This window comes from Uranotaenia lowii, chromosome 2 (assembly GCF_029784155.1).
Source record: "Uranotaenia lowii strain MFRU-FL chromosome 2, ASM2978415v1, whole genome shotgun sequence".
Lineage (NCBI taxonomy): Eukaryota > Metazoa > Arthropoda > Insecta > Diptera > Culicidae > Uranotaenia > Uranotaenia lowii.
The window spans coordinates 53,161,421-53,175,067 of NC_073692.1; positions in this window are offsets into that span (position 1 = coordinate 53,161,421).

Below are 13,647 nucleotides of genomic sequence, written 5' to 3' on the forward strand. Positions count from 1 at the left end.
GAATGCAAGCAGACTACGCGCAAACGCACGAAGTAGCGCTGCCGGTAGAGGGCGAGCTTGACGAAGCCTCCTCGAAAACTGTTGGTATACCATCAAGACAGACATCAACAGCGTTGCGGAGAACGTCATGCCCGCCCAATGGAACGAACTCGACGGAACGACTGTTTCAAAGAGGAGTGTAGGAGGATGATGGACGAAGAGAACGCCGCCCGGCCGGCAGTAGTGCAAACTCAACGCATCCCGCAAAGGCTTCGTGACGCAAGCCGAAATGTGCCGGGACAAAGACGGATGCATTCTGACGGACAATCGTGAGGTGATCAAAAGGTGGAAGCAGCACTTCGATGAACACCTGAGCGGCGCACATGCAGGAGACCAAGACGGTGGAGAAAAGTACATCGCCGGCGTAGCCAACGACGGGGTGGAGCCACTCTCAACGATGAGTGAAGTTAAGGAAGCCATTGGACAGTTGAATAGCAACAAGTCTGCTGGAAAGGATCTGGGACACAAAACAGCTACCGGAGGAGTGAAAGAAGAGAAGGTAATTTGCCAATTCGGAAGCTCTCTATGTAGGGGAAAAGTTCATATAACGCCCCATGTGGCTAATACGCGCCACTCTTGTTCTGAAGAATCTGAAACATTTTAAGCCTGCAAAATATTACCAATTTGTTTTAAATGCTGTGATTGGTCATGGCAAGTATGAATTTTTCCTTAAAATGTCCCTGTGTCGTGATAATTTCACAATTTAGGTTTTTCTTCATTTCGATCTAAATTTTAAAACACTTTTAACACAGAGAACAGACATACAAGCTAGCCCACGAAACTTGTGTAAAAATTCCAACACCCTTTTTGAACTAATTTTTGTTTTTTGGCTACGATTACGCCTTTTCGAAAACTGGGCACTTTAAAATTGATTTTTAACTCTTGAACGGCGCAATAGATGGCACTGTTTGCAGTCAGTTTCTAACGTATTTTGTTGGTGATAGCATTTGAAATTTTACACACTTTTTTGACGGTTTTTTGTTCGAGCTTGTACGTCTGTTTTCTGTGCTTTCAATAAGGTGTCACCAAGCAGAGAAACACTAATAAGACAATATTTTCTGACACATCGATAGAGGAGAATCTAAATTATGATTTTATGCTAAAAAAATCATACTGAACTCGCTAAGGTATGCTTATCATGGGTATGTTCTATCACGGCCCATGCGCTCTTTATAACGCGCCAATCGTAGTAGGCTGAAAATAACATTGATTTTTCAAAAAGGCCAATTTTCATTGAAAATGATCAAAAAGTCTAAAACCATATTTTGTGTGTTAATTCAGCCCAAAAAACCTATTTTTCATTTTTTGTTAAATTTCTATTAGTCCATTTTGATTTTCTTTTCAGTCAAAGTGTCTGTAAGTATTGGTGTGTTTTCGGTCTTCGGCTGCTCTCGGGTGTGTTCGGCTGCTAGGTGCGTATTGAATACACAGCGGCGCGTATTCGCAACACAGTTTTGTTCTGTGGCTTTGAACATGGTTTTTAAAAATCATGTTTTTGAAGAAACTATGGTAATTTGAGAGCAATGAAAAATCATAGGAATTTGTAGAAAACACTTTTCTTCAACGATTACACCCATTTTTAACACAATTTGTACGTGGAATACATAGAAAATCAGCGATTCGCTTAGGTGGCGCATAATAGGGCATGTTCCCCTACTTTGGCAACCAACGATTGACTGTTCCTGCACCAAGCCGTTCCGTTTATCGATCAGGTGGTCCAGGAGGAGGCTTCCAATTATCATATCACGGCAAATAATTCTGCCATTTAGGCATTTCTCATGATTAGATATGCATATCTGCGTTCCATATTATAGTATTTTTTCTGCCCACGAAGAAGTCAATTAAATCTCCGTTCTGCCATTAAGGAGTGTATCGAAATTAATTATAAACATATTTGGGCCTTCTACTTACTAACGCGTGAACGCGCACAACTGTGCTCACCTGTATGTAGCATCTTGATCTGTCAATAGTGAACCAGCGCTTGGTTTACGTTTGAAACATTCGTTTTTCCCAAAATGTCGCGATTTAAAAAATAAGTTAAAATTCGTGTGTTGGACACTTGGATGCGAGAGAAGGGTATCTCGATGAACGAAGTGGCGAAACGTTCCGACATTCATCCGGCGAGCGTAAAATCCATCATCCACAAGTTCGGGAAACACTATACGTTCGATGATTTGCCAGGAAGAGGCAGAAAACCAGGACCATCTGACCGAAATCTGGACCGTAAGGTAATCAACCTCATCAACCGGAATCGATCGATGACCATACGGGATTTGGTGAAAAAAGCTGAGACATCGGTCGGAATGGTACAGCGGATCAAGAAGCGGAACAACCTGAAAACATACAAGAAGCAGAAAGTGTCCAAACAAACGACTGAACAAAAATCACGAGCCAAAACCAGAGCCTGGAAGCTGTATCATCGGATTTTGCAGAAGCCAGATGCGTGCATTCTCATTTACGATAAAACTTATGTAAAAGAGGATTCTAGATATCGTTGAGAAAGATATTATCCCACCAAACTGCCCCCAGCTTCGCCCCATAGAACGATATTCAGCTATCGTCAAGAGAGTTTTCAAGAAGGCTGGTAAGGCCAACAGGACCATGGCGGGTTTCAAGAAAAATTGGAATGCTGCGGCCAAGAAGTGTGATCGATCAGCTGTACAAAACCTAATGAAACGCGTCTAGTCGAAAGTCTGAGAATATTACCAATAACTACTTTTTTACATGTATTTCTTTATAAACTGTTTGTAATCTATTTTCCATACACTCCTTACATACATACATTGTAACAGGTAGCAAAATTAAGAAATTTCATTTATTTCTTAATTCACTTAGCGTTAACTTTAGAAGAGAGAACACACCGTATAATCACTCACAAACATTTTCAGCCGACCAGTACTCAAATTTGCCGCCGTCTTCTAAAAAGCTTTTTCCGCAAGTGACTGTGTCCTCGCTTAGTCATTTTAGCCGCCGCAATATTGAATGAGTTCTGTTGCCTAGCGCGGGCGGCTATTTTCTAAATTTGGGGTTTTCTAAATTTGATATATGCAACACCTTTAGAGGGCGATGACCGTTTGGGATGCTTTGTCCGTGTATGAATCTGATCCAAAGAAAAAGACGTTCTTCTTTTTATTCTTATAATTTTATATCTCAGCCGAACTTCGATTCTCAATTTTCGTTCGACGCCTCGGGATGGGCAACCGAAAATTTGAGTTTTGAAAAGAAATGTTTTTTCGGAGAAAGTCGTGACTTCGAGAGTCGGCACGAATTTCGGTTTTGAAGAAATGTATGGACTCGCTATCTTCTTTTGAGGAATTGATACCTTGGCTCGTCCATTTTGTCCTAGTTTGTGGTAGACGCAGGACCGGGTATTATAATCCGTGAGTCGTGTGCTCTTATTAAAGGTAGAGCTTAAAATGTGAATTTTCTACCCTTTGGGTTTTTAGTGGAATTAATTTTATCGTTTTCCCCCGTAGTAAAGTGAAGCATTCGCCAATAAAGTGCTTCAGAATCATAGGAGTTTTCTTGATAGTGCGATTCAGAAAATCCTTAGGTAAATGCGGAAAGTCATTAGTGCGTAGCGTGTTCTAATTCTAATTCCAAAAAAAAGATTCAGATCACACTTCCGGTACTGCATATCGACTCGTGACAAAACACGCCAGCCGAAGCTCCACCCCTACAACAACGGTGGTACGTTCAGGCGGAATAGCAACCGTTACCGCTGAGCGGAATACGCAAGACGGCTTCAGTTTCCGGCTCGACGACTACGATTTTCATCGGGACGCCGACGGCATCGACCAGACCTCAACAACGACGTCGACATCCGGTGAAGCACGCTGGTGAATCCACTGGCGGTTGTAACCGTGCTATGAACAGCAGGAGCAGCAGCAGCACAGCAACGGTAGATTCGATGGGTAATTAAACACCAAGCCCCATGAATCTCTACGAGTGAGTACTCATCTTATAAAACATTTATCCATGCGCATATGATGTAGTTTGATTGGTCCATAGACTACTATTTTCGCCGCCACCTGACAGCCTAGTCGTCAGCGTTGGTGCTTTACGATCCAATGACCTAAGTTCGAATCTTGGATCTAGACCAATCATTTTTTTTCTGCACTGTGTTGTTTTTTTTTAAGACGGTTGTCGTTATTAGCCGTCAAGTCTCGCCAGCAAACTATTGAGCCGTTTTTTTGATAAGAACACGCACTACTTTGCCGCACCTGAGTTCCAGCTAAAAATAGAACCTACGAGTAAAATTAGGTAGCTCAGAAGTTAATTTGGGGGAAATCTGCAGAGTAGGCCGCACCAAGGGTGCAGAGTTAAAAATAGAAGCTAGCTAGCAAGAAGAAGTTGAATCCCGAATACAAGATTGTAATAAAAGTTGTATAATGGAAATTATTTTTTTGAATACAAAACTCTTTTCGTTTTTCTACCGATAAAATTTAGTTTTAAAGGAAATTTCAGAGGAAGGGAATTCACATTTTATCGGGCGTATTTTTCTTTTGAGTTGGGTTGGCTCTGATGTTTCCAACCTCCGTTTCTTCCTCCAAAGCAATCTAGGATATCCCGGTCAGAAGAGGTTGACCTATGATAATTTTGCCTTATTTTCCAGAGTTTCTCTCTTAGCCAACCGAACATTCATTTTTCTCAAATTCTTTTAAATTTTCCACCGAACATTCGGTTGGCATCGATCAACTGTTGAGAATCCCAGGGACAGTTGGGGGCTTAATCTTATTTGGGTTAAAACTAAAGACTATACCCGCCCTGCGGATAGGTCTCATAGCCGGGCAAAGCAAAACAGGTGGAAGATCTCCCTCTGGGGAGTGGCGCATAAATCGGCCACTTACCTACCCCTTTTAAAAACTCTCCCATCCGAACCGCCTCCGGTTACAACATTGCTCCAGCACTTAAAAAAGTGCAATAAATATTGCGTATTTCACTACTGTTACCTGTGTTCTCCGGGTCGGTGAAGCTATTTTTATTACGTTAAAAATAGCCATCACGGCTATTTGTATACAAAAATTATCGTAGAAAATTATTACTCCAATAAAAACTATGGATTGTTTGTGTACACTTGAGTTATAGATGCCACGATATCATGGATTGTTAGTAGGCAATGTCAGCAAAAGTTGGCAGTGAAATTACTTTGCGAAAAACTGATCGGATTTCCTACAGAGTGTCCTGACTGTATCTCTATGTTGACAGTTTTCACCTCATTATATTTATTCACGGGCAGTGGCGATAGCGACAAGCAAATTGATACGGATATTACTGCCGCGTTTGAATCACGAATCACGAAATTTTGCTCAGAAAGCTACAACGTTTTGGATTTTCTGAAAGACTATGTGTATCCTATCAAACCGCCGTTTAGCAGTCAAAATTGACTCCGCTGAATTCACCGAAATTAATCCAATTTCAGGTGTACCACAAGGTAGTAATTTGTGCCCATTTTTATTCACGCTGTTCTGCAATAATATAAACATGCTTCTTGTTGAAAAATTCCACGTGATGGAAGCCGCGAAACAAAAATTAATTTTGGACGCCCACGTCAAAAACCCGACGAGGTCAGTTTCGAAAATCGTGAAATCGTTGAAAATGGTCAAATCGACCGCGTGCAGTTTTCTCAAACGTTTTCGTGCGGTGCATACTATCGATCGGCTTGTTCATACCGCACCGTCAGAAGAATTCGTCTGCGCGAAGGAATACGATCTTATTGGGCCAGTTAGCAACCAAACCGGACATTGAAGCAGAATTTAGTAGCCAAAGGACGTGCCAGGAATTTATACAACAAGGTTCTAACGAAGTATAATGGATGTATTCTCATGGATGACGAAACGTACGTGAAGATGGATTTTGGGTAGCTCCCAGGCCAACAATTTTATAACGCCACTGGTCGGAGTGATATTCCCGGCAAGTTAAAACTCATTTTTGCCGATAAATTAGCATTAAACTGTTTGGTCTGGAAGGTATTTGCAACTGCGGACGAAAACACTCGATTTTGTGACAAACAAGACCATGTACTCCAAAATGTACTAGAAGGAGTGCTTGAGAAAACAAATTCTTCAGTGTATAAGATCTCACAATGGGCCAGCATTTAATGTTTTGGCCAGATTTGGCAAGCTGCCAGTACAGCAAAGAGGTACTACAGTGGTAACAAGACATCGGGGTGGATTTTGTCGAAAAGGACATCAACCCACCCAATTCCGCCCTATCGAAAAATATTGGGCAATTGTCAACCAGAAGATGAAGAAGAATGGTAGGACGAGAAGATGCAACAGAGAAGAGATTGTAGAACAAAATGGCCGCTGAGGTCAGCAAAGAGGGTGTCCAAACTGTGATCTCATCGGAGTAGTTTTTTTTTTTAAATTTTTCCTTTAAAGTGCAATTTGAGTACATAACATTTTTATTTCGTTTACATAGCTCCGAGACAGACCCGTTGAAATGCGTCCAGATTGAAGATGAACAATACTTTATCAAACGCTTGCAACTTGCCGGAAAGGTCTCTCGGTATTTCCATGAATAACTTCAAGTATCTCAAATAAGTTCTCACCTCAAAGGTGACGACCTTGCCACGAAGTTGCAAATTGAACGGTAACATCCGAATGGAACGGCCACGCTGGAAGTCAATAGGTTGATGCGTTTGCCGGTTCTCGCCCGTTAATCATCTTTTGTTGTGTGTGGCCAGGCTTAAGTACCTGTTGGATTTGATTGACGATCTGATCGAACCGCAGCACCCACAAACCTCCCCCATTTCCATTCAGAAACCTTTACTTATTTCAACTGGAAGGGCTCAGCAGAACCCACACCGCATTTAAATGGCAAGATTCCTGGCATTTATTGATACGCTTCTGGCTGCATCGCATCGCATCGCAGAATGCACACGCAAACCGCATTATTGGCCTCATTCGGCCGTGAGTCAGCCTTAATCGGTGTTTCCTAACTGCGGTTGCTTATAAGGCAATTGTCAACATTGTTATTTAAATTAATTAAAAATAGCTATCTCATCCGAGCCGAGGACCATGTGGTGTGGCGGTGAGCCATTGAATTCCGTTCAATGCCTCCGGACGAGTTGGCTCTCGGCACAATTCCCTACGTTGTCGTTGAAGTCCATCGCCTAGGTTCTACCGGATTCCATCGGGTTGCAGTTAATCAGTGTGTCCTGCAGATACCCGCCTATAGCTTACAGTGTCAGGGTGCAGATTGCGGAGGCCAAGTTGAATCAAAACTCGCACGGACTGGAATGTTTCACCTTCTCTGTCCGGACCAATCCGATTCGTTGAGTGTTAATCCGTTTGCCGTTTGCTGCGTTTCGATCGATCTCACGCTTAACCGGTGTTCTAGATGTACGACGAAGGAGAGAAAAATCAATGAATATGTACTATTCATTCTTGCCACTTCAGATGTCGTCATAAAGCAGCTCCGAATCATCAATTGCCCGAGGAGGTTGAGTCGGCGTGAAATGATTTAAATTGAATAGAATATCAAACACACAGAGCCACTTGATGGACGCAGTTGATGCTGATGCTACAGGCCCCTTCCTACTGGAGGCACCTACTTACTTACATCTGGGTGGCAGAGACTTTTCCGAGAGACCCTCGGCCAACTAAATCGGTAGTGACTTTAAGTGGTTTAACAATCTTGTCCGTCCGATTGTGTCTGTGACTATAAATATTGGAAAACAACTCGTTGAAAAGTGAAGTTGTTGTGCTGCCCATTCAATCAAATCCTCTTGGCGTGATTTGTTAACAATGTTCAACTGCTTAAGTTGGGAGCAAATGGCTAGGCGCGGTCGTTGAACTTGGAAGCTGTCACTAGTTGTTGATCGTTGTTTTCGAGATGGATGCGAGCTGGATGAGTTACTTATTTTGTTGTGATTTGAATTGAATCACTCATAAGATAAGAAATTCGGAACTAATATTCATTCTGTTAATGAAATGATCACCCAATCAGTCTTGATTAATGTTTAAGAAAGAAGCTTCCGAAAACGAAGTTAAGAATAGAATTATATTGAAAAATTTACCACTACAAACACTCGATGAAAATTTCTTATTTCATATATGAAAATTTCTGCTCAATCAGGCATAGAGCAGCCACTAAGCTCATAAAAATAATTTTTTTTAATAAATCCAAAAAAAAAAAAATTAAAATCTCCAAAACCAGTTTTGACTTTTAAAATACACCGCCAGATTTGATGAAAAAGGACGAATGAGATTTTTTACATTTTTGTCATTTTTGTCATTTTTGTCATTTTTGTCATTTTGTCATTTTTGTCATTTTTGTCATTTTTGTCATTTTTGTCATTTTTGTCATTTTTGTCATTTTTGTCATTTTTGTCATTTTTGTCATTTTTGTCATTTTTGTCATTTTTGTCATTTTTGTCATTTTTGTCATTTTTGTCATTTTTGTCATTTTTGTCATTTTTGTCATTTTTGTCATTTTTGTCATTTTTGTCATTTTTGTCATTTTTGTCATTTTTGTCATTTTTGTCATTTTTGTCATTTTTGTCATTTTTGTCATTTTTGTCATTTTTGTCATTTTTGTCATTTTTGTCATTTTTGTCATTTTTGTCATTTTTGTCATTTTTGTCATTTTTGTCATTTTTGTCATTTTTGTCATTTTTGTCATTTTTGTCATTTTTGTCATTTTTGTCATTTTTGTCATTTTTGTCATTTTTGTCATTTTTGTCATTTTTGTCATTTTTGTCATTTTTGTCATTTTTGTCATTTTTGGCATTTTTGTCATTTTTGGCATTTTTGGCATTTTTGTAATTTTTGTCATTTTTGTAATTTTTGTCATTTTTGTCATTTTTGTCATTTTTGTCATTTTTGTCATTTTTGTCATTTTTGTCATTTTTGTCATTTTTGTCATTTTTGTCATTTTTGTCATTTTTGTCATTTTTGTCATTTTTGTCATTTTTGTCATTTTTGTCATTTTTGTCATTTTTGTCATTTTTGTCATTTTTGTCATTTTTGTCATTTTTGTCATTTTTGTCATTTTTGTCATTTTTGTCATTTTTGTCATTTTTGTCATTTTTGTCATTTTTGTCATTTTTGTCATTTTTGTCATTTTTGTCATTTTTGTCATTTTTGTCATTTTTGTCATTTTTGTCATTTTTGTCATTTTTGTCATTTTTGTCATTTTTGTCATTTTTGTCATTTTTGTCATTTTTGTCATTTTTGTCATTTTTGTCATTTTTGCATTTTTGTCATTTTTGTCATTTTTGTCATTTTTGTCATTTTGTCATTTTTGTCATTTTTGTCATTTTTGTCATTTTTGTCATTTTTGTCATTTTTGTAATTTTTGTCATTTTTGTCATTTTTGTCATTTTTGTCATTTTTGTCATTTTTGTCATTTTTGTCATTTTTGTCATTTTTGTCATTTTTGTCATTTTTGTCATTTTTGTCATTTTTGTCATTTTTGTCATTTTTGTCATTTTTGTCATTTTTGTCATTTTTGTCATTTTTGTCATTTTTGTCATTTTTGTCATTTTTGTCATTTTTGTCATTTTTGTCATTTTTGTCATTTTTGTCATTTTTGTCATTTTTGTCATTTTTGTCATTTTTGTCATTTTTGTCATTTTTGTCATTTTTGTCATTTTTGTCATTTTTGTCATTTTTGTCATTTTTGTCATTTTTGTCATTTTTGTCATTTTTGTCATTTTTGTCATTTTTGTCATTTTTGTCATTTTTGTCATTTTTGTCATTTTTGTCATTTTTGTCATTTTTGTCATTTTTGTCATTTTTGTCATTTTTGTCATTTTTGGCATTTTTGTCATTTTTGTCATTTTTGTCATTTTTGTCATTTTTGTCATTTTTGTCATTTTTGTCATTTTTGTCATTTTTGTCATTTTTGTCATTTTTGTCATTTTTGTCATTTTTGTCATTTTTGTCATTTTTGTCATTTTTGTCATTTTTGTCATTTTTGTCATTTTTGTCATTTTTGTCATTTTTGTCATTTTTGTCATTTTTGTCATTTTTGTCATTTTTGTCATTTTTGTCATTTTTGTCATTTTTGTCATTTTTGTCATTTTTGTCATTTTTGTCATTTTTGTCATTTTTGTCATTTTTGTCATTTTTGTCATTTTTGTCATTTTTGTCATTTTTGTCATTTTTGTCATTTTTGTCATTTTTGTCATTTTTGTCATTTTTGTCATTTTTGTCATTTTTGTCAATTTTGTCATTTTTGTCATTTTTGTCATTTTTGTCATTTTTGTCATTTTTGTCATTTTTGTCATTTTTGTCATTTTTGTCATTTTTGTCATTTTTGTTATTTTTGTCATTTTTGTCATTTTTGTCATTTTTGTCATTTTGGTCATTTTTTGTCATTTTTGTCATTTTGTCATTTTTGTCATTTTGTCATTTTTGCAGTTATTGCCATTTTTGTCATTTTTGTCACATTTGTCAGTTTTGCCAATTTTAGCTTTTTTTTGTTTTTAAAGGTTAAAGTTTTCCAACAATAAAGGCTAAAGTGCCAACAATACGAATTTTGATAACATTCTTTAAAGTTTTTATTCGTGGGTCATTTTTGAATTTCTCGAATTCTTCGAATTCGTTTTTCTTCAAAACTCATACATGATTTTTTGCAGAATTTTTAAGTAACGTTCACATGAGTTAATTTCAACGCGATCGGTTTTTGTGCAAATTTATATATTTTATCAGTGCTAAAAGACATACCCTTATTCAACAATAAAGCCAAGGGTATAGGTTCCATAGTAGAAATAAAAATGGTGTTGATTTTTCAGTATAAATTATCAAATTTCCCCATACAAACCTTAAAGTTAAAATTTACTAATGTTATCTTTTCTTAAAAATTCTGCATAATATCATGGAGGATTTTTGAGCCAATACCTATCATTTAAGACTCCATGGTTTGAGAAATTGAAAAATGACCCCATATCGACTTAGTCTAGTAAGCATGCGCTCGAGGAAATGTGAAAAAAAAAATGTAACAGAAATCACAAACCGTCGAATTTCATTCATTCCCATGACTCTCAGGGGACGATCAAGCTTTAACGCAGGGTAGCCAACCAGCGATAAAACGGGAAGACAGAAAAAGATCCGGATTCCGGTGCCTATCTGTGGGTCCAAAAGCGGGCACCAGGAGAGGTAAAGGTAAAGGTAAAAGTTTAAAACCAACTTCACCGCAGTTTTCGCCCTGTCATTGACCAAAATATTCATTTAGGCTGCATGAGTCGGTTATTTCGACTGCCCTTTTTCCATCCATTCCGCACGGCTCTGATGGAATGAAATCGGTCAATCCTGGGGCCACGAATCCTCCCGCGGGCCAAAAGGTGAAACTCATGAACCCACCGAGAACAAACACACAACACCACCACCAGATAAGCACGATTCGTGGGGAAAGAAATAATTGATATATCATTATGGCATTAATCTAATAAGAAACTGCCGGGCCCTCTTATTTGGGAGCTGCGCTGCGCTCAGTCGGCCGCTTTGGAGGATTGAGTGGCCGTTTCAGCGCCTATTGGATGGGGCAAATTGGCAGGGGCTCGTGTAAACATCGGCATTATTTGAGCTTATAATATCGTAATTTAATTTCCATATTTATGTAAAATTTCCGATTGCCTCTTTTCGGCTTGTTTTCGTAGCGATCAACACAGGGCGGATTGTCTAGAGGACTATGGGATCGACAAGAAAATTTCTCTGGCATGTTTTGTAGGTTGGACTAAAAACAAATTATTTTCAGTCATATGATTTATAGTTGCTTGAACTGTATTTTTTTTGTAGCTTTGCGTACAAATAAACGATACCTACACTGCACTTCCCGCCAATTACTTACATACTTCAAATGTTTTTCTCTTAACTTCATTTGAAAATCAAGTTGCTTGTTTGAAAGTCCTATTTCAGCCATTGTTTAAATTGTCATTCCATTAAAGGATCCCTTCTCTAACAGCTACCCAGAGGAAACCTATTGGCAAATGATTTCATACGTTGCTTAAAGATACCTTGATACAACACATCGATCACAGTTCTCCATTTTACCATCTTTTCAAGGATTTTCATCCTATGCGGATGATTTGGGGTTCTCTTGGGGTGTCTCTGAGATGCTATTTAAAAAAGTTACGAGAAGGAAAGATGGCTTTCTGCTTAGTGGATGCCGTAAGTATGTCACGTTCGCGAGTAGGATAACTCTTCCTTCGGGTAGTATCTGAGTAGTGCGTGTCTCTAGGATTGAAGTTGTAGGGATAAGACTTGACATTCTTTACAGTGGAGGTTGTTGGGAAAGGATTTTTTTCCCGTGATAAAGTTGCTCTCGATGCCGGGGTGATTGGGTCGGTGTACAATGACCTTCTTGTCATCCGATTCGTTACGCTAAATCCCGCACGTGTTTTGTGGCAGGCATGAGTCTTGGATAAGATGCTTTGACCTACATATGACGTACAAAAAATGTCAAACCTTGAATCCTTGTCATAAGAAATCGGACCTCGGGAGAAGCAGTTAGGCTTTGCGTCGTCAAAAGGAGAAGCTTGTGTGGAGTCTTTAAAAGGAGAGGTCAGATCTCGTGTCGCAAGAGGAGAGATCAGGGCTTGATAAAACAAGAATAGGGATACGTGTAGAAACCTCAAGTCTTTACCAGGAGAGGCTTTGAGTCGTCCATAGGAGAGGTAGAGGAGAGGAACCTCGTGTCATCACGAGGAGAGGTAGCTTCGTGGGTCCTAAATAGGACCCAGCAAATATGAAATCGTATCAGAAATGATAATTTAAGTTGCAAATCGCAATCCAAACTGCATAGTGAAAAGATCGTATAAAATGTCTGCTGAAGTCGGTTCAAATCGGACATGATCGAAAGTCCGCCATGTTTGTAAATTTTAAAATGATTTTACTCCCGCGCGGTCTTCAAGTGAGCAAATCATTGTCATGTTCTCTTTGCAACCAGCAGTGCATCCAGATGGCTAAAAATCAGATGGGTATTGAGTAAGGTTGACCAATGAGAAAACTGGAAAATATTATCTCTGCCAACGATTTGACGGATATGAGAGCAAAATCTGGCGCTTCCTTGCAATCTTCCGGTAGGTACGAATAAAGTGTCGGATAACGCCCAATTGGTGTAGTTTTGGTCGGTTTAAAAGGAAAGAAAATTTATGTATGTAACTTTATGTAAACTTTATGTAACTTTCATACGATTTTTCAAAAATGTATATGGAACGTATATCAAAATAGCATAAAAATAAAGCTGAAAAACTGTCTGCTAGGGAGAGGTATTGCTGGTAGAGAGCATTAACGCAGGTATGACCTCCCTCCATTAGAAGATAATGTAGATACAGCTGAGGTGGAAACCAAAGTCAGATGCGCCAGGTGAAATTCAGAGGGTGGACTTTATCATAAGTCGTTTCATAACACCCATGGACCCAGAGTAGCACACTGGAGAGACTCAGTGGCTCGCTGTGTCTGGGATTACAATCCGTGAACAAATTATTATAAGTAAGAAGCAACCGAAACAATGAAGCTTGTTTCAACGCAACCTCAAGACAAGCTCAAAAAGCTTCATTCTTTCACAGGATGAATAAAATTGTTAATATTCCAGCTCTTTTGAATTTTACTCATTTATATACCTGAATCAAGTTAATTGGAATGTTTTTTTTGGAAA